The sequence below is a fragment of the Protopterus annectens genome, chromosome 8.part0, assembly GCF_019279795.1.
Source record: "Protopterus annectens isolate FY-2018-M chromosome 8.part0, PAN1.0, whole genome shotgun sequence".
Lineage (NCBI taxonomy): Eukaryota > Metazoa > Chordata > Ceratodontiformes > Protopteridae > Protopterus > Protopterus annectens.
Window position 1 is genome coordinate 1,040,579,479 of NC_056741.1, and position 23,506 is coordinate 1,040,602,984.

The 23,506-nt window shown below is 45.4% G+C and overlaps 1 protein-coding gene across 1 annotated transcript in view; it reads left to right on the plus strand.

Moving 5' to 3' along the window:
• Positions 1 to 23,506, plus strand: part of VPS72 (vacuolar protein sorting 72 homolog) — a 512,443-nt gene that overhangs the window by 231,882 nt on the left and 257,055 nt on the right. The window lies entirely within an intron of this gene.

Sequence of the window (23,506 nt, forward strand, 5' to 3'; positions counted from 1 at the left end):
ATTATTGTTCATAGTGATACTTTTCTTATAGTAGTATTAGCTTAGTTTATATAACTTAGTCATAGTTATTATATATAGAAAATAGTGTTTTTCAAAATTTGTGAAGTTGTTATTGAAAACTTGACTGTTGCTTCCACGGGCCCTTTTTGTTCCCTGAGTGGTATCCCTTTCTTCTCTGCTAGTTTTTTGCTGTATTTACTTATCTTGGTGCAGGCCCGTGTTTGGGTTAGGACCTATTCTAATATTGTATTTTTCACTAGAATAGTGCTATAATTGATAGCTGTGTGCTGCGTCTTTTATTAATTCTTATTAACTAGTAGCGTGTTGTTGAATTTTTGCAATTTTTGGTAGCTTCTTTGTTTACGGCTAGATCCATTTAAGTTAGAGGACCTAGTCCTCTGTTGTTTTTTCCTTGTGTGCAGTGATTCTTGCAGGGCTAGACCCGTTTTAGTTAGAGGACCTTGTCCTCTCTTTCTGCTTTTCCCTTGTGTTTGTGTTGGTGTAAACATGTCTAAGGAGCATAAACCTTTGGGTTTTAAAAAGTGTCTCAAATGCCCTCAAACAATGTCAAAAACTGACGGACATAGTAATTGTGTTTACTGTCTCGGTGACAAACATGTTCATGTGAGAGTGTTCAATCTCGCCGTTTGTTCTTACACATGGGTTCGGAGCCGATCCTCGGCTCCAAGTCGGCCGCTTGGCAAAGCTCTGCATCGAGAAGAAGCTCGAGACCAACCTGTCTCCCACAATTCCCCTCTGCCTTTACCCCAGATCTAGTTTGCCGCTGCAATGTTCGCATCATTTTTGATGAGCTCAGACCACCTGGCAGATAAGATTGCTTTTTTGTCTAAGATTCTTAGATAATTTTTTTCCTAGTTTCACCTTTAAGCTTGTGTGTGTGTGTGTGTGTGTGTGTGTGTGTGTGTGTGTGTGTGTGTGTGTGTGTGTAGTGAATCGAGGGTTTCTCTCTTACGTATATATTTTAATATATATATATATATATAGTTAGTTCCCTCGGGGTCTACCCCACCCACTAACTTCTAAATTACTGGATTTGACAAATTACTGGATTTGACTAATCTTTATCTGGCTTTTGACATTATTGTTGGCTGTTACAAGACTGTGTAGACTTTGTATAATCTTACTGGATTGACTGTTATTTTATTATTATTATGTCTGAGAAAGCTAAGTCAGGCTTCAAACGGTGCCAATGTGGACAGAAAATGTCTGTCACAGACAACCATAGTTCCTGCGTCTACTGTCTTGGCCCTCTCCATCTGCAAGAAGACTGCTCCATTTGTCATTCTTTCAGTGGAAGGGTCATGACAGATAGGCGCAGGAAACTCAAGGACAGAGGCCTTTTGAAGCCTGCTTTTCAAGAGGCTCTTGATGCATCGGACCAGACATCTAAATCCTCGAAGGAATCGAAGACGTCGGAGCCCATGTCATCGGCTCCGAGCTCTTCATTTAAAGTTCGCTCACCGGTTCCACAGACCTCGGGGCCGAGTGTCGAACTTCTGTCTGTTAACGAGCCTCGAGTCTTGGAACCGGTGACGGAGCTTCCACCTCGTGTGCTTTTGAGGTCGGCTCCGTCTTCGATTCCTTCGACGTGTTCTTCTAGACCCCTCTCCGACACCGATGTAGACCGTGTGGTGCAGAAGTTAATGGAGAATACGGCCTTGTCCAAACTCATCTCAGTCTCTTCCCAGTTGGTGTCGAGACTCGAAGGCCTTCCCTTATCTCCATCTGTTCCTCCTCCGAGGCCTATTCAGCCTTCGGAGCCGGGAGAGGCTGATCTGATGATCATGGAGCCCTCGGTGCCGGAGCCGTCTTTTTCTCGGTCGGCACCGTTCACCTCGACTCCGAGACGGATCCATTACCGGAATCGCGGAGCCGACGATCTATCCTTGGTTCGGGGACCGAGAGTCGGACCAATGTTTCGGTTCCGACTCTCCCTCTCGGTGCCTCGGCACGGATCGACTCAGCTCCGTCCTCTGGGTTGATGCCTTCGGTTCCCGTCTCGGGGATCCCTCCGCTTTCTTCGGCACCGAGGGATTCTTCGACTCGGGACCCGGGGGCCTTCGACCTCATGAGGAAGGTGTTGTCGACTCAGACAACCACTTCAGCAGAGACAGCTTCTCCTTCCCATAAAGGCCCGTTATCTTCCTCTGCACCCACGGCTACTTCAAAGCGTCGAGCACCGGTGTCTCAGCCGCTCCCAGATGGAGCCCCCTCTTCCTCGGAGGCTTCTTCGGATGCCCCCCCCCCGAGGAAGTTCCGAGGAAAAGGTTGTGTAAGAGGAGACACTCGGATTCTCCACAAGAGTCCTTAACATCGGACACTGACTTAGATGAGTCAGAAGGGTCCCCGAAGTCACCCTCAGAGGATGTTTCCTTTTCAGACATCCTGGAGATCCTGAAGCAGAGAGGTGATTGGCAGGCCCTACCCCCTTCTGAGGATGAGTCAGTCTTGCTGAAGGCATTCGGTGCTCGCCCTTCTTCCTCCTGGGTCACTCCGCCCTTCGATGAGTTGATGGAATTGATTGCTTGAAGGGCGTGGGAGACACCTGACATGGTGGAGCCAGTCCCTAGGAAGCCTAATAAATATATTACGGCCCCTCAAGACAAGGCATATCTCACGAAAGGAGTTCCAGTGGACACTGTGGTGGTGGCAGCTGCCACTAAAAAGGAAATGTCTGAATCTTCCTCATCTGTCCATCCGCCTAACAGAGATTCTAGGACTATGGACAGGTATGGGAAGCGCATTTTTAGTTCAGCGTCTTTTTCCATGCGATCGCTGAACTATTTGATGCACTTCGCACATTTACAGAGGGATCTAATCAAAGAGTTGGGAGATACCCTCCAGGGTACTACAGATGCTGCTGTCTCAGAAAAAGTTACAGCACAACTCAATACCCTTACATCAATTGTGAACTCGTCCATGAGGCTCATTTCATATGCAGCCGAAGGGTCGAGTAGGGCTTCAGCGATTGCCCTTCGTAGGCAATCCTGGATGCGCTTATGTTCCTTTGCGGAAGCCTTCAAATCTTCCTTTACTAACGCCCCATTTGACGGTGCCACTGTCTTTGGCCCCAAAGTAAAGGAGACCCTGACCCGGTGTGAGCAAGAGGGAAAGACTCTGTCTGCTGTCGGAGTCCGTTTTTCCACCCCATCCAGACCGTACCCCAAAGGGCAATGAGGTGGAAAAATGTGGTTTCGAAAACCCCAAGGCTCTTTCCCAGGCACACAGGGTGATGCCCCCTCCAGAGGCAGGGGGGGGGGGCAGAGGTGGAAGATGCTGCCCTGGCGGCAGAGGGGGTCCGCAAAACCAAGGTGACAGGGATACCCTCCATGGGAAGCCTTTCCAGCACTCCTGAGAGGAGGCCAGACTGTCCTGCTCTGGAGGCAGTCGGGGGTCGCTTAGCTTTTTACCCTCAGGCCTGGCAAAGTCTTACTTCAGACAAATGGATAAAAAGCATTGTTACCAGAGGTTACAGAATTCCATTTCTATTTCCCCCATTTCCGCAGAAGAGACTCCCAGATGTACCGCCCCATCTGCGAGGTCCTGCAGCTATAGAAATTTCAAAGCTGCTAGAAAAAGAGTCATCCAACCCGTCCCGGCGGACCAAAGAGGATTCGGAACTTACTCAAGGTTATTTTTAGTTCCAAAAAAGACAGGGGACTGGAGGCCAATTCTGGACCTAAGCAAGCTCAATACTTTCGTCAAGAAAGAAAAGTTCCGGATGGTCACGCTTCAATCGATCCTGCCATTCTTACAGAAGGACGACTGGATGTGCTCAATAGATCTCAAGGACGTGTACCACCACATCAAAATGGCCAGAGCGTCCAGGGATCATTTGCGCTTCCGGCTAGGAGCCAGCCACTTTCAATTTCGAGCCCTGCCCTTTGGTCTGACCTCAGCCCCCAGGGTCTTCAACAAATGTATGGCAGTGGTAGCGTCTCACTTGAGACGCCTGGGATTCCAGGTGTTTCCGTATCAGGACGACTGTCTCCTTACTGCCACCACTGAGCGTCGACTGATTCAGGCCAGGGATTACACACTAGAACTCTGTGTTCATCTCCGAATTTCCGTAAATTTCGACAAATCTGTATTACAGCCATCACAGAATATCTCATTCATAGGAGCAGAATTAGATACTCGTTGCTTGATTCTAAGGCTTCCTCCAGAAAGAATAGCCTCTCTACAAAATCACATATCTCTTCTCCTGTTGTCCAAAAAATCCCCGGCAAAACTGGTTCTGAAAGTTTTAGGTCTCATGGCAGCTTCCCTCATTGCGATACCCTTGGGAAGACTGCACATGAGAGTCCTTCAATGGCTGCTATTTGCACAATGGTCGTTCCAACAGTTACCTCTGACACACGAAATTCACATCACGAACATCTGCAAATCGCACCTGTCTTGGTGGCTAGAGAGTTGCAATCTCTCCGGCGGCCGACCATTTGTGCTACCCACTCCGACAGCTACGGTGACCACGGACGCTTCCCTGATAGGGTGGGGGGGCATCTTTCAGGGACACAGTCCAAGGAGAATGGACTAATCTAGAGTACAATCTGCACATCAATGTTCTGGAGATGAGGGCAGTGTTTCTAGCTTTGCAACACTTTTCTCCCCTTCTACCTCTAGGGACCATTGCAGTTCAGACGGACAACATGTCCGTAGTCTGGTACATAAACAAATAAGGAGGAACCAAATCTTATCAATTATGCAGAGAGGCCATGAGAATTTGGCAATGGGCAGAGTCCACGGGTCGCTTTCTGATAGCAACGCACATCCCGGGGTTATCCAACGTCATAGCGGACAGGTTGAGCAGAGCCATCCTGTTACCTCACGAGTGGTCCCTCAAACAAACAATTGCGGACATGATATTTCGCAAGTGGGGCCAGCCTTGCTGCGATCTGTTTGCGTCTCCAATGAACGCCAAATGCAGAAGCTACTTTGCCCTGTTACCCCCTCCAGGGGAAGTCCCCAGGGACGCTCTGATTCACGATTGGCCCCGGGTCTCCTGTACGCCTTCCCTCCTATACCTCTGATTCCAATATTTCTACAGAAAGCCAACAACCTGGAGAGGACAATAATCCTCATTGCCCCATTCTGGCCTTGTCAAATTTGGTTTCCCTTTCTTCAAGCACACCAAATACGGGAACCCTGGATCCTGGACCCTGGACCCGGAGCCGGATCTACTGACCCACTCGTCAGGGGCTCCTCACCCGTCGCTCCTGTCCCTCAGACTAGCAGCTTGGCTGCTCCGCTTCCCTTCTTAGCCAGGTCTGATCTTCTTTCTCCTGCAGTTCAAAATATTCTGGTGGCTTCTCATAAAGCTTCCACTACAAAAATTTACACTAGCAAGTGGAAGCGTTTTGTACACTGGGCAACTACTCAACATTTGGATCCCTTAATAGCCCCACTAAACAAAGTCTTGGAGTTTCTATCCGTACTATTTCATCAAGGAGCTTCTCCTGCCACTTTGAGGGTTCAATTGGCTGCTATTTCAAACTTTCATGTGGGAGAAAATGGGGCGCCTATTATGGCTCATAGGCTTTGTAAAGCCTTTCTGAAAGGCTCTTTCCATATCAGGCCACCAGTCAGGTTTCCTACACCACCATGGAATCTCAACCTCCTGTTATCACAGCTAATGCTACCACCCTTTGAACCAGCCTCTTCCTGTTCTTTGAAGTTTTTGTCATGGAAAACCCTCTTTCTGGTAGCTATTACGTCAGCCAGACGGGTATCAGAACTTTAAGCTCTTTCCATTAAACACCCATATTTGATCTTTCACCCTGATAGGGTATCTCTTCGCACTAACCCATCCTTTCTTCCCAAGGTTTGTTCTGTCAATAACATTAATCAGTCCATTGAGCTCCCCACATTTTTCAAGAACCACTCCAATAAGCTAGAATATATGTTACACAAGTTGGATGTTCATAGACAACTCAGATTTTACTTGGGTAGAACAAAGGATCACAGAAAGACAGATCACCTCTTTATAGCTTTTGCGGACAGCAGAAAGGCATGGCAGTGACGAAGCGAACCCTTTCCAAATGGCTATCCGATTGTATTATTTTTGTTTATACTGCTTCTGAGCAGAGTTTACCCGTTAAACCGAAAGGACATTCTACTAGATCGATATCTACATCCTTGGCTCATGCGGCTCGCCTACCTTTGGACACTATTTGTGCGGCCGCCACTTGGTCTAAACCACATACATTCATTACTCATTACAAAGTGGATAGGGTTTCCAGGGATAGGGCAACCTTTGTTTCCAATGTGCTCAGGAACGTTCTTCCGTGAGTTTCTCAGGGTCACGGAGCTAGGGACGCTACCCATGTGTAAGAACAAACGGCGAGATTGAACACTCTCGCATATAGAAGTTATGTCCTTACCATAACGTTCCATGTGGAGTGTTCATCTCGCCTTTGTTCTTACATTCCCACCCTCCCACCCTCAGGAAGAACGTCCAGTTTAGGTGTCTGGTTTGGTTCTCCTGCTTCTGTTTCTCTCAGCTGTTACGGCTGTTTTCAGCTATGCCTTAGCATGTATGTTGTGTGTTTCATTCCCGTTGGAATCTGGTTTGTTTACAAACTAGATCTGAGGTAAAGGCAGAGGGGAATTGTGGGAGACAGGTTGGTCTTGAGCTTCTTCTCGATGCAGAGCTTTGCCAAGCGGCCGACTCGGAGCCGAGGATCGGCTCCGAACCCATGTGTAAGAACAAAGGCGAGATGAACACTCCACATGGAACGTTATGGTAAGGACATAACTTCTATTTTCTGTTACTCCTTCAGTTCTCGAGTTCTCCAGGAAAGGAAGAACAAATTGATCCTGAGAGGTCTCCTTAAGCCTTCCTTTAAGGAGGATTTAGCCAGCTCTTCATCTTCGCATTCCAGATCTCCTTCTTCAAAAAAAGAGAAGGTCAAGTCGGCTAAGAGACATTCTCCTACACCGACTGTTTTATCTGGACCTCCTCAGAAAAATCTCAAAATTGGACAAACCTTCTACCTCTTCAGCTCCACTGTCCTCGGAGCCGGTCAAGGTTATCGATATCGACACTCCAGTGTCGACCCCAAGTTTTTTGGAGCCGAGTACTGAACATTTACCTCGGAGCTGGTCTAGAGAATTATTGCCGGTCTCCCCAACTCTCAGATCTCCCATTTTGCGAGATCTAGGTCACCTACCTTATCTTCCAGATCTTTCTGAAGAGGATGTAGAGAGAAAGTAGTGCTTATACTCTTGAAGTCGTCGGCGCTAGCTAATTTGTTGCCAGTTCAGACCCAATCGGCTCCAGAGCCGTCTAAGGCCATACTCCCTGTTGCTGTTCTTCCTCCGAGCCATGTTGGTCCTTCGGAGCCAGAGCTATCGATGCCTCTTGTTGTGGAATCCTCGGTTCCAGCACCTCTCTTATCTGTTTCAGAGCCAAGTTCCTCTTCGATACATTCAGTGCCGTCCTTGGTGTCTAGGAACCGGAACTCACCAGTCTGCGCCGACAGGGACGCTTGGACCTGAACTTCATCGGTTACGAGCCTACCTCTTGGTGCATTGGCTAGGCTGAGCTCGGATCCTACATCTGTCTCGGAGCCAATCGCTTTGGAGCCGAGAGCTACTTCTGCTTCCTCGGAACTGGGACTGTCCTCAGAGCCAGAGAGATCTGCAGTTGAGATGATGAGCGTGCTGTCTAGGTCTTAATCTCCGCACAAGGGTACCGATGCTCTTCCCCCTCAAGCTCCAACCTCTGTCTCCGCACCATCTCTCTTTTGGCAGCAGAGACCTGCAGCCTCAGGAGCCCCTGTTGGGTGGCCCCCAGTACTCCGAGACCTTCCCAGAATACCCTTCTGAGGAGCCCCCTCAGAAGAGAACTTGCAAGAGGAAGCATGTAGACTCCCCTTATGAGTCGATCACCTCTGACACAGACTTCGAGGAGTCAGAAAGGTTCCCTAGGTCGTCCTCTGATATCTCCTTTGTAGATATCCTAGAGATCCTGAAACAGAGAGGCGGCTGGCTCACTGTCACCCCTTCTGATGAGGAGTCAGTGTACCTGAAGGCTTTCGGGTCTCAACCTTCAGCCTCTTGGGTGTCTCCACCTTTCAATGAGCTCTTGGAACTAGTTAGTCGAAAGGTGTGGGGAAACTTCTGATGCCGTGGTACCAGTCCCACAGAAGGCCCAACAATTTTCTTTCAGCCCCCAAAGAGAAAGACTTTATGATTAAAGGTGTGCCTGTAGATGCCATGGTGTTGGTGGCAGCCACAAAGAAGGAACTAGCGGAGACTTCTTCATCTGTCCATCCACCGAACAAGGAGTCTCGAATGATGGATAGATACGGGAAGTGTATCTTGTCTTCAGTGGCATTTACACTCAGATCTCTGAATTACCTCACCCATTTTACTAGGCTTCAAAGAGATCTCCTAAATGAGGTAGGAGATACTCTCCAAGGTACATTAGCTGAAGGAGTTCCTGAGAAGGTTACTGCTCAGTTGTCCACCTTTAACTCCACTGTTAACTCCTCCATGAGGCTGATATTTTATGCAGCAGATGGAGTGAGTAGGGCAGCGGGCTCAGGAGTTTCCCTTAGGAGAAATTCCTGGATGCGTTTATGTAAGTTTGCGGAGCCCTTCAAATCTACTTTTATCAATGCCCCTTTGACGGTTCCTCTCTGTTTGGCCCAAAGGTAAAAGATGTACTCACCAGGTGTGAGCAGGAAGGGAAAACTCTGTCTGCCATGGGCGTACGTTTTTCCTTCCCTTGTACACCATACCCTAAGGGTCAGAGAGGCAGGAAAACGTGGTTCAAGAAATCTCAGCGATTTTTCCCAGACACACAGGGTGTTTCCTCCTTCAGAGGCAGAGGAGGAGGAAGTAATGGTAGATGTCGACCTAGAGGCGGGGGGGGTCCACAAAACCAGGGTGGCTGCGATTCCTTTCGTGGACGTCCCTATCAGCGTTCTTGAAGTGGGGCCCGACTTCACTTCTCTGGAGCCAGTCGGGAGTTGCATATCTTTGTATCCAGAAGCCTGGCACGTCATCACCCAAGACAAGTGGGTACAAAGAATAATTTCCAGGGGATACTCCATACCCTTCTCTTTTCCACCTCATACTACCAAGAGAATCCCGGATGTTCCACCAAATCACAGGGATCAAGCAACTATAGAAGTTCAAAAGTTGCTTCAAAAGTGAGTCATCCAAACCATCCCCGCAGACCAGATAGGATTCGGAACTTACTCCAAATTCTTTTTAGTGCCAAAACGAACAGGGGACTGGAGGCTCATTTTAGATCTCGGCAAATTAAACGAATCAGTAAAAAAGTCCAAGTTCCGAATGGTAACACTGCAGTCTATACTCCCTCTGTTAGGAAAAGACAATTGGATGTGCTCCATAGACCTCCAAGATGCGTACTACCACATAAAAATGGACAGAGCATCGAGGAGTCATTTGCGCTTCCGGCTGGGAGCCAGTCAATTTCGTGCTCTGCCCTTTGGTCTCACCACAGTCCCCAGGGTGTTCACCAGTTGCATGGCAGTAGTGACAGCTCACTTGAGACATCTTGGATTCCAAGTGTTTCCGTACCTGGACGACTGGCTCCTGACTGCAATCACCATGCACCTACTTCTACAAGCCAGGGATTCAACCATCCAACTTTGCACCCAGCTAGGGATTACGATAAATTGGGAAAAGTCTGGCTTGTTGCCCTCTCAATATGTGACTTTTTTAGGGGCAGAAATAGACACGGTCACCATGGTGGCTCGTCTTCCTGCAGACAGAATGCAAAATCTGAGACAATAGATATACAGTCTACTTCCCCAACACAGAGTCAAAGCCAAGACAGTGCTCAAACTTTTAGGAACCATGGCCTCTACTATAACTCTAGTTCCACTAGCCAGACTACATATGAGAATCCTTCAATGGCTACTCTTTTCCCAGTGGTCTCTTCAACATCTGCCTCTGTCTCATCCTATTTTGATAACGGAATCTTGCAAAAAGGACCTTCGTTGGTGGATTCAGACCGATCAACTAACGATAAGAACACCATTCATTCCTCGGCAACCCATTGCTACTGGGACCACGGATGCCTCCCAGATGGGGGGGGGGGGGTATGATCTAGGCAGGACTGTCCAAAGCACATGGTAAGATCACAAGGCTCACTTGCATATCAGTGTCCTAGAGATGAGAGCAGTGCTACTAGTGTTGCAAGCACTTCACGACTTTCTTCCTCTAGGGACAATAGCAATCCAATCAGACAATATGTCAGTGGTATGGTATATAAACAAACAATGAGGAAACAGATCGTACCCCCTATGTTGAGAGGCTCTTTGTGTTTGGCAGTGGGCGATATCTTCCCAACGCTTTCTAGTTGCAATGTATATCCCAGGGACAACCAGTGTGATAGCCGACAAGCTCAGCAGGGCAATCTTGAATCAGAAAGTCGCAGAACAGATTTTACACAAATGTGGACAGCCTTGCTGCGATCTGTTTGCCAGTCCAATCAACGCCAAATGCAGCAGCTACTTTTCCCTTACCCCCCCCCCCCCCCAACCAGGTGAGACACCAAGAGACGCACTTGTTCACAATTGGCCCCCGGGACTTCTTTATACATTCCCTCCCTTTCCGTTAATATTGAAAGTGATCCATAAAAAAAAGACCTTGGGAAGCAGAATGATTCTTATCACTCCTTACTGGCCTTGTCAGATTTGGTTCCTCTTTCTCGGGCCTCACCTTCTGGACAATCCATGGACTCTGGACCCAGTACCAGACCTTCTGCCACACGTCAGGCACCTTCCACCACTGCCTCCACACCCTCAACTTGACAGCGTGGCTGCTCCACTTCCATCCCTAGTCAGGCTTCATGATTTCTCAGCTGCAATTACTCATATCCTCACGTCTTCCCACAAGCCTTCTACGAGAAAATTATACGCTAGCAAATGGAAAAGATTTTCTATCTGGGCAAAAGAAAAAACATAGATCCTTACACAGCCTCCCTTCCTTTGGTTTTAGAATTCCTAACTGAACTTTTTCATTAAGGATCAGCTGCTGCTACAATCAAAGTTCAATTTGCAGCGATCTCCAATTTTCATTTGGGACAACATCGAGCTAATCTTATGGCTCACAGATTGTGTAAATAATTCCTAAAAGGCACTTCTTTGCTGAGACCTCCCTTTCAGGAACCTATACCTCCTTGGGATCTAAATTTCGTTCTGTCCAAACTTACTTCCCCACCCTTTGAACCCGCACATACTTGTGAATTGAAGTTCCTTTCATGGAAGACCATTTTTCTAGTAGCTGTTACATCCACTGGAAGAGTGTCAGAGTTACAAGCACTGTTAGTCAAACCTCCTTACTTGATCTTTCATAGAGAGACAGAGTTTCCCTTCATACAAATCCGTCCTTCATCCCCAAGGTTTGCTCTCACCCTAATTTGAATCAAATTGTCGAATTGCCAGTCTTCTTTCCTAATCATTCAAACAGTGCAGAATATAAGTTTCATCAACTTGATGTTCACAGACAGTTAAGGTTCTATCTACATAGAGCCAAGGAGCTTAGAAGATCCCAATTGTTAGTATCTTTTTCTGAGACAAGAAAAGGTATGCCAGTGTCTAGGATTACATTATCAAATTGGATTTTGTTTATTTGCTCTTCCAATGGCAAGTATCTCCCTTTTAAAATTAAGGCTCATTCTACCAGATCTGTATCCACATCTGCTGCTTTTCAAGCCAGAGTCCCAATTGACAGTATATGTGCAGCAGCAACTTGGGCTACCCCTCATACCTTTATTACTCATTACAAATTGGATTTGGCCTCACAGGGTTGAGCCTGCTTTGGTTCCACGGTTCTTAGGAGTATAGTCCCGTGAGCCACCCGAGAAAAAGGTGCTAGGGACGCTGTCCCATATGTAAGAATGAAGGCGAGATAGGACTACAGACCATAAAGAAGTTATGTACTCACCATAACGTTCCATGTTTGTAGTCCATCTCGCCCTTCATTTTTACGAACCCACCCACCTACCCCCGTCCATGTATCCTTGGAGGATCTGGAGACAAGATGGCATTCATCTTCTGTAGGGTGGAGACCTTTCATCTTTGTTGTTCCTTGTGGAAATACCTTTTATCACTTTTTTAGATAGCAGCAAACAAGATCTGGGGATTCTTACTAGTGCACTATGGGATACCTACCTTGCCACGAGCCAACTGAGAGACTTTGAGCTTTGTAATCGGCCAGATCGGAGCAGAGGATTGGCTTTGAACCCCATACGTAAGAATGAAGGGCGAAATGGACTACAAACATGGAACGTTATGGTAAGTACATAACTTCTTTTTTTATACTATTCACTTTGTTCAAACCTGGGAATACATCTGTCCTAAAGAAGTTTATCCATTTGTACTCAGTTCTCTCTGTCAGATTAACTATGTCTCCTCCCCACTTACTGTTAAACACCCTTTGTAAAATCCTAAACTTAAATGCATGCTCATTATCCTCTTCTATAATATGTTTACTTAGTGCATTAGTCTCAACTCCTCTATGTATCTCTGATAAATGTGATGCTATTCTTTCTTTAAATTTACAATTTGTTTTGTCTGTGTAAAAACATAGGCACTTCTCACAATTAGTTAAGTAAAGTATATTTTCACTATTACATGAACCAAAAGTTTTAAACATAAATTTTGTATGTGTGATAGGATGTATAAATTCTACCTCTGTATTAAAATATTTACAGTAAACACAATTATACCAAGGAACCATATTCTTAATGGGGCATTCAGGTAGTTTTTTTCTTTGGTTTATTTATTTATTTTTTTTTACATTTTCGAACTTTTAAAAGTTCAATCATATGGTGTTGACCATGTGACTTTCGAACTTTTAAAAGTTCAATTATGTAATATAGATGCGGTTGGGAATTGCTGTTATCTCATCTTTACTTCATTATCCTGCATTTTTTTCTTAATTATTTCAGACCATGTGCCAATAATTACTGGATGTGTATTAAAGTTCTCAAAATGGACGTGTTCCTGTGAAATATAATTTATGTCAAGTCTAGGTCAGTTATTGTATCTTGGGGAATAATATTTACATTCTCTTAAGTTCCTGCTGCTGAATTCACATATATTTTGCCAAATATGTATTTATAAATTTCTTTAGAAGTCTACCTTCTTTTGTTATAGATGTTCATCGTGCATACAGCTGCAGTCATAACAGATGGGTTCTCCTGCCGTCAGGCGGGTCCTCGGTTGGCCGAATTCCAAAGTCTAGGTCCGGCGTCGGTTGTCGTCGCTTCTTCCCTGACGTCAGTGCGACGGGGGTATAAAGGAACCAGCCGACGCCATTTTCTTCAGTCTTTCTTGCCGCGCGGTGCCCGAAGCAGAAGCAGTTCGCAAGTGCCGGTCGACCAGCTCCTGAAATTACGAAATTTGGAAACCGAAGTCTTCTTAAAAGCTAAGTACCCCATTGGGGAAACTTTTCTTGCCTCAGACCAATGTCAGACAAAGTTAATATTTGTATTTCTTGTGGGAAGCAAATACCGCATAAGGATTTCCATTCCCTCTGTATACCTTGTTTAGGCCCAGACTACGACGTCTCGGTCTGTCGCTTTTGTGCTGCATTCAACAAACGCACTATTAAGCGTCGGGCGGAGTTCGCCCAGCATTATTTTGGGAAAGCATTTAACTATACTATGTCGTCTGATACTCCGACTATGGTTTTGTCTAAAAAAACACAAAGACAAGGACCGACACACGAGGTCCGCGGCCTCTACTGACACCACGCCAAAGCCGACTACACGTGGTCCGGTTCTCAGTGAGGCGCCTACGCAGCCCCTGATTACCGAAGACACTTCTTTGACGGTGTCTCCTGTGCCCGAGGTCGCAGGCTCCTCTGCCCACACCCCGACTACAGATACCGAAGCCACTCTTGGCATTGAAACTCAGAATGTGGACAGGTCCACCTCCACTCAAGGTGTCTTCAGGCCTTCCTCTTCTTTCTCCATCAAGGCTTTCACAAAGTCTAAAGCAACCATGCACTCTAAGAGACCAGCTACACAGGGCCCATCTCCAGGCCCCATGCCTAAGAAACAGATGCTTAAAATGGCTGAGGATTTAATTACTCTAATCAGACGTTCACAGCCCCTACCGGGCAAAAGGCCCAGAGTGGAGAAAGATTCCCCCTCCTCTGATCAGGGCTCCATTATTTCAGAGCACTCTGATGATGAGGAACATTCTTACTCCCCTTTTGAAGACTCTGATGCGGAGGAGTCCATCCCTTCTGTATCCCCCCCTGAGGATTACTCATTTGGGGAAACTTTGCATACCTTAAGGGAACACTTCCACTGGGAAGGCCAGGATTATTCTGATTCCAAGAAAAGGCTCAGGGAATTTCTCTCAGCATAGGCCTCTGGCTATACCTCCTGTCTTCGACATCCTAGATGTTTACTCAGAGGCCTGCCTTAACCCGGACTGTCTACCTCCAGCTCCAGTTAAGCCTGACAGGTACTACAGGGTTCCTGGCTCACACCAATTTCTTTACAAAAGCCATGCTGCTGACCCAGAAACCATCTCACAGGGCCCCAAGGGAGTTAAGGCCTCCATTGCCAAAAATCCATTGCCTTCCGAGAGAGATTCCAGATCCTTAGAAAGGTGGGGAAAAAAGGTATATACCTCGGCTACCTTACCCATGAGAGCCTTAAACTGTCAGTTTCATATGCTAAAATACCAACAGTCTATGTTATCACAATTGAAAAGTAAACTGTCACAACCTGAACAACCAGATTTGAAGGAGTTGCAGGACTTGATACATAGTGCAGAACAGGTGGGTAAGCATACCTTACAATGTGGTTTTGATGCCCTAGAGGCCTCATGCAGAGCTGCTGTTACAGGATCAGTCATACGTAGGCATGCCTGGCTTAAGGAACAAGCCTTACCTGATCATGTCAAAGCTAAATTACTAGACGCTCCTCTTCAAAAGGATGTACTATTTGGTGCTAATGCTGAGGAGGTATTAAGGAAAATGGAGGAAAAGGCTAAATCAATGCAAACTGTGAAGGAATTTCTACAGGTACAACCCCCACGTTTTAGTAGAAATTGGCCTTCCAAAAACTGGTCCTTTCCTGCCACAGACAGACCCCAAAGAGGCAGATACAGGCGCCCGAGGGGCAGATGACAATCCCAAGGATCGTACAGAGGCAGACAATGGCAAGCTCCTTCACAAAGAGGTGGTGAGGACAACTCGCAATCTATCAGAAAGCAAACACAATGACTTCCCACTTTGCATGCCAACCAGATCTCAAATGGCAGCCCCCTTGGGAGGAAAGCTGGCATTATTTTCAAAAAATTGGCATACTGTCACAAAGGACAAATGGACCCTGGACATTATAAACAGAGGCTACAAATTCCATTTTCATACCCTTCCAAAAATGAGAGGCATGCCAAACCTGCCACACAATCAAAGGGCAGAGGCACAAAGGCTAATTACAGATCTCAAAAACATGAAAGCTATTCAAGAGGTACCTGTGCACGAACAAGGTCAAGGGTTTTATTCCAGGCTATTTCTGGTGCCAAAGAAGGGAAAAGATTGAAGACCTATTCTGGATCTATCCATCCTAAACACATTCCTACTCGTACCAAAATTCAAGATGCTCACTCTACAGCAGCTTCTTCCCATGCTGGGCAAGGAGTCTTGGCTGGTAACATTTGACCTCAAGGAGGCATACCTGCATGTCCCAATCAGACAAAATTGCAGAAGATACCTCAGATGTCTTGCAGGTTCAACTCATTATCAATTCTTTGCATTGCCCTTTGGCTTATCTGCTGCGCCCAGAATATTCACGAAATGCCTGGCATCAGTAATTGCCTACTGCAGACTTCAAGGGATACAAATATATCCCTATTTGGACGACTGCCTGATCCAAGCGGACAGCAAACACATCCTTCAGAAACATCTGGTTTATGTAATAATGTTATTGAACTCTCTGGGATACACAGTCAACAAAAAGAAATCAAGACTAATACCCTCTTGGAAGATAATTTTCCTGGGTGCCAACTTGGACACAAACACCCAGATGGCCTACCTCACGCCAGAAAAGCAGGGGCAACTAATTCAATACTTCAGAACACTGGCAAATTGCACCAGGCTTACTGCAAGGAAAATCCTGCAGGCTCTGGGATTCATGGCATCTTGCATCTTACTAATCCCATGTGCAAAGCTGCATATGAGGAAACTACAATGGTACCTGAAAAACATATGGTCTCAACACAGCCACAGTTTGGAAACAATAATACCACTAATTCCATGTCTGCAAAAGGAATTTCTGTGGTGGGCTCAAGCATGCCAAACAAACACAGGCCTTCCTTTCAGCAAGCCTCAAGCAAATCAAGTCATCACAACAGACGCCTCGGACTACGCCTGGGGGGCGCACATGACAGAACGGTACATTCAGGGCAAATGGTCCCAAAAAGAAAAGCACCTTCACATCAATCAAAAAGAAATGCTAGCAGCAATAAATGCTATTATAGCTTTCAAGAACTTTCTACAACCAGGTCAACTTTTGATAAGAACGGACAACACCACAGTTATGTGGTACATAAACAAGCAGGGAGGAACACATTCTTACCCCCTATGCAGACTGGCCATGTCACTTTGGAACATGGCCATGGAACTACAAGCACAGTACTTGCCAGGCAAAGAAAACACGCTGGCAGACAACCTAAGCAGGAATATGACAGATCCACACGAATGGAAGTTGCATCCAAAAGTTTTTACAGAAATAATCCAAGAATGGGGAAGGCCAGACATAGATCTATTTGCCTCCCACAAAATTCATCAATTGACAAAATTCTGCTCAAGGATCTTCCATCCAAAGGCCTGGAGAGTGGACGCTCTCTCTTTCAGTTGGACATCAATGACAGTTTATGCCTTCCCTCCTCTTCCTCTGCTGCCCAAAGTGCTATTGAAGACCAGAGCAGACAGACCAAAGATGATCCTCATTGCTCCGGACTGGCCAAGACAACACTGGTACCCACTCCTGAGGAGCCTGACACATTCCCTTCCATGGACCCTGCCTCTAATGCCTCTTCTTCTGACTCAACACAGCTTCAAAACCCTTCACAGTCAACTAAAAACACTCGATCTAGCCGCATGGAAGATTCCTTAGCATCACAGCAGGCCCTACTCTCCAAGGAGGTGCAGGATGTCATTTTGGAGGCCAGAAGGCCATCAACTAGGAAAGCTTACTCCGCAAAATGGAAACGTTTTTGTACCTGGAATGAGAAAAAGGGCCAGGATCCTGGAAAACTGAATTTACCTCAAATACTACAATATTTGGCTGAACTGCTAAGCAGTGGACTTTCTTTCTCCTCCATCAAAATACATGCCTCAGCCATTTCTGCAGAATACAACACTGATCCACCTTTATTCTCTCACCCTCTCTTAAGACAGTTCCTCAGAGGGGCTAAGAATTTAAGGCCTCCAAGGAAACAACCAGTACCTGCTTGGGATCTTAATTTCATTCTGGAAAAATTGACCTTGCCTCCCTTTGAGCCAGCTGCCTCATCAGATTTGCAATATTTGTCCTGGAAAACAGCTTTCCTTTTGGCTATCACCTCAGCTCGTAGAGTTTCAGAATTACAGGCTCTCATGGCTGTCCAGCCTTTTATCATCTTCCATCAGGACAGAGTTTCCTTACGAACCAACCCGTCCTTTATGCCTAAAGTGGTATCCAGGGTAGCTGTAAATCAGGCCATACACTTACCTACTTTTTATCCTAATCCTCAAAACAAAGGGGAGAGATTACTACATTCCTTGGACATCCGCAGACAACTACGTTATTATTTGGACAGAACAAAGCCTTTCAGAAAATCAGAACAGCTCTTTGTGGCCTATGCCGTAGGATCTCAAGGAAAACCAATTTCCAAACAGACAATTTCAAAATGGATAGCCCACTGCATACGCTTTTGCTATTCCTTTCATGGCAAAACTGTACCTACAGCCATTAGAACTCATTCCACCAGGGCCACAGCCACCTCTACAACCTTCCTTAGAGGAGTTCCTACCAAGGATATCTTGGAAGCAGCCACTTGGCCATACCTTCTCCAAGCACTACAACTTACCATTATACTCCAAATCTAGAGCAGGCTTTGCCACTGCAGTCTTGCAGGGCATTTTGGCTCCTCCTAGTTACACCTTGTGCCTACCACCCCTTTCTTAGCTTTGGGATTCTACCCATCTGTGAGGACTGCAGCTGTATGCACGATGAACATAGTACAGTTTTGTACCTACGATAAATGTAGATGTTCGAGTGCTAATACAGCTGCAGTCCAGGTTTCCCACCCTCCTTCCCCTCTAGGGGTATTCTTTTATGGTGTATTTGCTTGCAACTACTGTTTTTTTGATTATATTGCATGGCATTATTACCTAATTTTATGTATTGCCTTCCTTCTGGGGGCACCTGACATCTGGGGCAAGAAAAACTGAAGAAAATGGCGTCGGCTGGCTCCTTTATACCCCTGTCGCACTGACGTCAGGGAAGAAGTGACAACAACCGACGCCGGACCTAGACTTTGGAATTCGGCCGACCGAGGACCCGCCTGACGGCAGGAGAACCCATCTGTGAGGACTGCAGGTGTATTAGCACTTGAACATCTACATTTATGGTAGGTACAAAACTGTACTTTCCAGTCCTCACCTAAAAGTAATTTTCCCTGCTGAAAGCGGAGTATTTCTCCTAAAATACTTTAAAGCTCCAAAATAGCATTTTTAGGTTGGAATATAAATACATGCCAGTGTAAGATTCATCCCTTGTCAGTAGCCCCTTACTACTACAATTCTGCCATTATCTTTATCCCTCTTCTGTCTTTACTGCACTCCTTTAGCAATTAATATAAGTACTACTCTTTTCCTTTGTCCCCAGTATTCTGCAGAATGTCCATCCTGACGTCCATTCTTTATCAAATTCACATGTTCACCTCTTTCCAGATGTGTCTCTTGTAGCGTTGCTGTTTGCCCTCTGCATTTTTTAATACAATTAATTATTATTTCTTATACCTGTGAGACCATTTATTTTCCAAGATAATTTGGAAAGTGTTGTCATTATGGTAAGAAATAATTATTCCCAGCTGTTGTACTTGTCAGATTTTTTTAAACGTTTAATTCCATCTTTTGTGATACATACACCCAGAAATGTTTGGCATGTTAATCCTTTATACGTTTTTTTCTTATTGTCAACATTGGAACCTATTTCACATTTTACATTTATGTTTGTAGTAAAAAAAAAAAAAACAACCCCCAGAACATCCTTGTAACCTATTAACTTAATATAAACACACATAACCATGTACATCTTCAAATGATGAAATGTAACCCTCCTAACAGGAATATTTGTGCCAATAAACAGCTGCTAACATCTGTTACATATACTATGTTGCTGTACATATATTATGCTCTGTGTATTTTTGCACTCCACCCCCACCTCAGCAACCCACGTTTACAGCCTGTTAACTTAAACATGCTTGTGTTTAGCTCTTCTTTTCTTTTTGTACTGTAATATCTACATTTTGTAATACCAAAAAAAAAGAAGAGGAAGGAAAAAGGCATTTGTTTTGTTTAATAATTTTATCACATACAATAATAACTAAAATACTTTACTATAAAATATGCAATTTGTGTTGTGAAATGTTTCATAGAAGTACTGTTCAGAAAAGATTTATCTGATGTCATCTTTGTTCATTTATTTCTGATGTATTGGTTTGGGATACAACTCGGCCACCTTCAGTAGATTCTAGGATCAGACTCTCGAGCTCCTCTCTTACCCATCATGCCCCTAACCACTGCAGTACCTCAGATCTCTTTCACCTCTCTTCAGGTTTGGATGGGATTGCGATCTTTCAAGCTAGGGGTGTTAGTGAGTGCGATTTAAAGCTTATGTTTTTCACTATTTGTTTTATCTACAACTTTTTGAGCTCTGTCTGATATCTCCATTGCCCTTTATACCATCTCTTTGTATTCTTTATCTACCTTAACTGGTGTTTTTTCCTGTTCTCTATTTCTGTCTTACTCTCTGTCTTTTCTCAGATTTCCCATTGTTGGCATTTCTGTTTCCCGTCTTCCTATAAAAAAAAAAAAACAGTTGTATATTAGTTTGTTCTCGTAATGCTTGCATTGGTTGTTAGTTTTGTGTTTGTGTGACATTACTGCTTAGACCTAGGTAACTTTACTGAGTGTTGTTGTTTTTCTACATTGTTCCAGTATGGCTGAGTCCAAGCCAACTGAATTCAAAAAGTGCACTTCCTGTGGGCATAAGATTCCCAACTCTGATGCCCACAAGGAGTGCGTTTATTGTTTGGGACCAGCACATCTGGACAATTCTTGTTCGATATGTGCAGCTTGCAACATTAGAGCTCTTAGTGACCAGTGAAATAAGTTGATTTTGAAAGGCCTCCTTCCCGTCTCAGCAACATCTACTACTGCCTCTCCATCTGCCCCCCCCCCCCTCAAAAGTCGAAAGAGCCCAGGGAGCATCGTAAATGCTATTCTGCCTGGTCTTCTCACTATATGCCTCCTTTTGGAGTCACCTAAAAAAAGGTCTAACTCCTCAGATCCAAAAGCTTCTGATCCGGCACACACCTTCAGTCTCGTCTCCTCAGCTTCGAGCTCCAACATTTTCTCTGGAGCCGATATCACCAAGGTTAAGGTCTCCCATTTTTACAAGAGACACCAAAAAAGTTATCTAGACCACCTGCCACATCGTGATGTTAGGTCATCCCGAAGTCTCTGTGAAGCAGTGTTGGATAGGATGATGAGAAAGCTCCTCAGGACACAGATCCAGATGGGGGTCTTGCAGGGCCAGTCTCCTATTGAATGAGCCTAAAGCCTTCTTTTCAACATGTTGTTACTCCTTCTCCGATCTGACCTTCCATTTTAGAGTTATCAGATCTTAGGATCCCTGGAGTTGAGACTTTGGATCAAAATTTCTTGTTTCTTTCATTCCAGTGTTCCTGATTTGATTGGCTCCTACCCTCTCTGAGCCAAAGCGTCTGCGTCGAATCTGAGGGGCAGACCTAGACTCCTTAGATTTCTGAGACATTGCTTCCCTTCGTGCTTGACAGCCCGAGTCCAGCTCCTCCTTCAATGTAGTGGGTCAGGGAGGGCTCTGGATTGCCTGCTTTGAGAACCTTAGCTCCAAGAGGTCTTTCCTGCTTATTCTGCCTTAAAAGTGGTGGAGAAAGTTTTCTCTCATTCAAGAGTAGCCTCAACTGTTTAACTATCAGCCCCATCCCTTGCTTCCCCTATGGATCCTGTGCCTGAGTCTGCTCATCCTGCCCCTCAGGGCCAGCCAGCTCAAATGAGCTTCCAGCCAGTTCCCACCCAGGAGCTCCCTAACTCTTCAGATACCTCACCAGAGTATCTCACTGAGGAGGTCCCTTAGAAGAGAATATGGAAGAGGAAGTAACTGGATTCCCGACAGGAATCTCTTTCAGAAGATACCGATTTCGATGAAGGGGAAGAGTTCCCCAGATCTCCACTTGAGGGCGTCTCTTTCAGAGACATCCTTAAAAATCCTTCACCATGAAGGTGGTTGGTCTTCCCAAGCCCCTTTCCAGAGGGAGTTCGTGATTTTGGAAGCCTTTGGATCTGGACCTTCTGTGTCTCGTTTTAACCCCCCCCCCCCAAGAATGACCTTGTAGACCTTGTCTCCCACAGGACATGTAAGGAACTGGACTTCATGGAACCAATTCCCAGATGCCCTGATAAAATTTTGAGTGCCTCTGCTGATAGCACTGGAGTAAAGGGGTTCCTGTAGATGTACTGGTTGTTGCGGCAGCTACCAGAAAAAAGATAGCGAAACAGAGCTCCTCTGTCCATGCACCTAACAGAGAGTCTAGGGCTTTGGATAGGTTTGAGAAGCGTGTCCGTGACATTTGCCCTGCATTAGTTAGGACTTGATAAAGGAACACTCTAGTTCTGCCCCAGAGTCCATGTCCACAGAGTTTCCTCATGATTGGCCACCCTACAGTCCATTACAAATGTGTCCATGTGATTAAGCTTACATAAAGCTGAAGGTACAGCAAGCGTGGCTGGCTCAGGCATAGCCATAAGGAAATGTGCCTGGATGGAATTTTGCCGAACCTTTCAAGGCATTCACCATCAGTGCTCTTTTGATGGATCTTCCTTGTTTGGGTCCACTGTAAATGCAAAAGTCTTTCCTGCAGTGAACAGCACCGAAAGACCTTGTCTGCCATTGGAATCTGCTTTTCTACCCCACAGAAACATTTCTCTAACAGTCAACATGGTGGGAAAAAGATGTGGTTCCAGAAGTCTCATAGACCTTTTCAGGAATCACGCAAAGATGTTTTCCCCCAGAGTTAGGGTGGAAATAGCTACAATGGTAGACATTGCCCATGTGGCAGAGGGGGTCCACAGAATCAAGGAACTTGAGATTTCTTCTCAGACAGATCCTTTCAGTGCTCTTGAAAGGTTACCCGGCTGTCCCTGTCTGGAGGCAGTCAGGAGGTGCTTATCCTTGCACCTATAAGTCTGGATAGTCATCAGAAAAGATTCTCGGGTGCACAGGATTATATCTAGAGGATACTTCATTCCCTTTTCCCCAACTACGCCTAAAGAAAAGAAAATGTCTCCCCGATGTTCCACCCAGAGGGGGCTCACAGCTATAGAAATCCACAAGCTGCTAAACAAAAGAGCCATCCAAGAGGTCCCCCTAGACCAAAGAGGATCTGGAATTTTACTCAAGGTTTTTTAGTGCCAAAGAAAACAGAGGACCTGAGACCTATATTTTATCTCACACAATTCCAAGTGCAGAGCTGCTGTCAGTCGAGGCAAGGAATTCACGCTATACGTAAATGTAAGCACAATCCAAACAAAAGCGTGAAACTCCGAAGGCAATAAAATGAAAGTAGGATAATCAAAAAATCAGAGTACGCTCATAAAAACAAACATAATATTTATTCCAACGAGTAAGCGCTTTCGCCAAAGGCTTCTTCAGACTCTTATTACAAAAACAAACACCATGACACTGGATCGAAAACTGATTTCATCAAACGTCTTTTACACTGAAAATCCCGTTGATAGAAATCGGTTTTGTGAGATCACGGTATAGCGAAGATCAGAAAATTTGCCTTTTCTTCACTGTAGTGCGATCTTGAAGTTGGTATATATATTTAGTGGGGGGTGCAGCCCTCCACAAAACCAATTTCTTTTGGTGGCATTTTCGGTGTAAAAGCCGTTTGATGAAGTCCGTTTTCGATCCAGTGTCATCGACCCTATGTGTATGTGTGTGTTCGTGCATACTTGCAAAAACCTTCACTGGTATGTGTTAATATGGCATATGGATTTTGAAAACCCTCACCAGTTGTATTTGGTCAGAATATCACAGAGAATTGGAGAATGCTTGAGCAAGAGTACGATATTTTTATACAAGCAGCTTATTCTGACAAAGATGCACACCAGTGCATTCATTTTGCTAAACCTAGCTGGGCTCAGTGGCCATTGAAAGAGAGCGTTCATT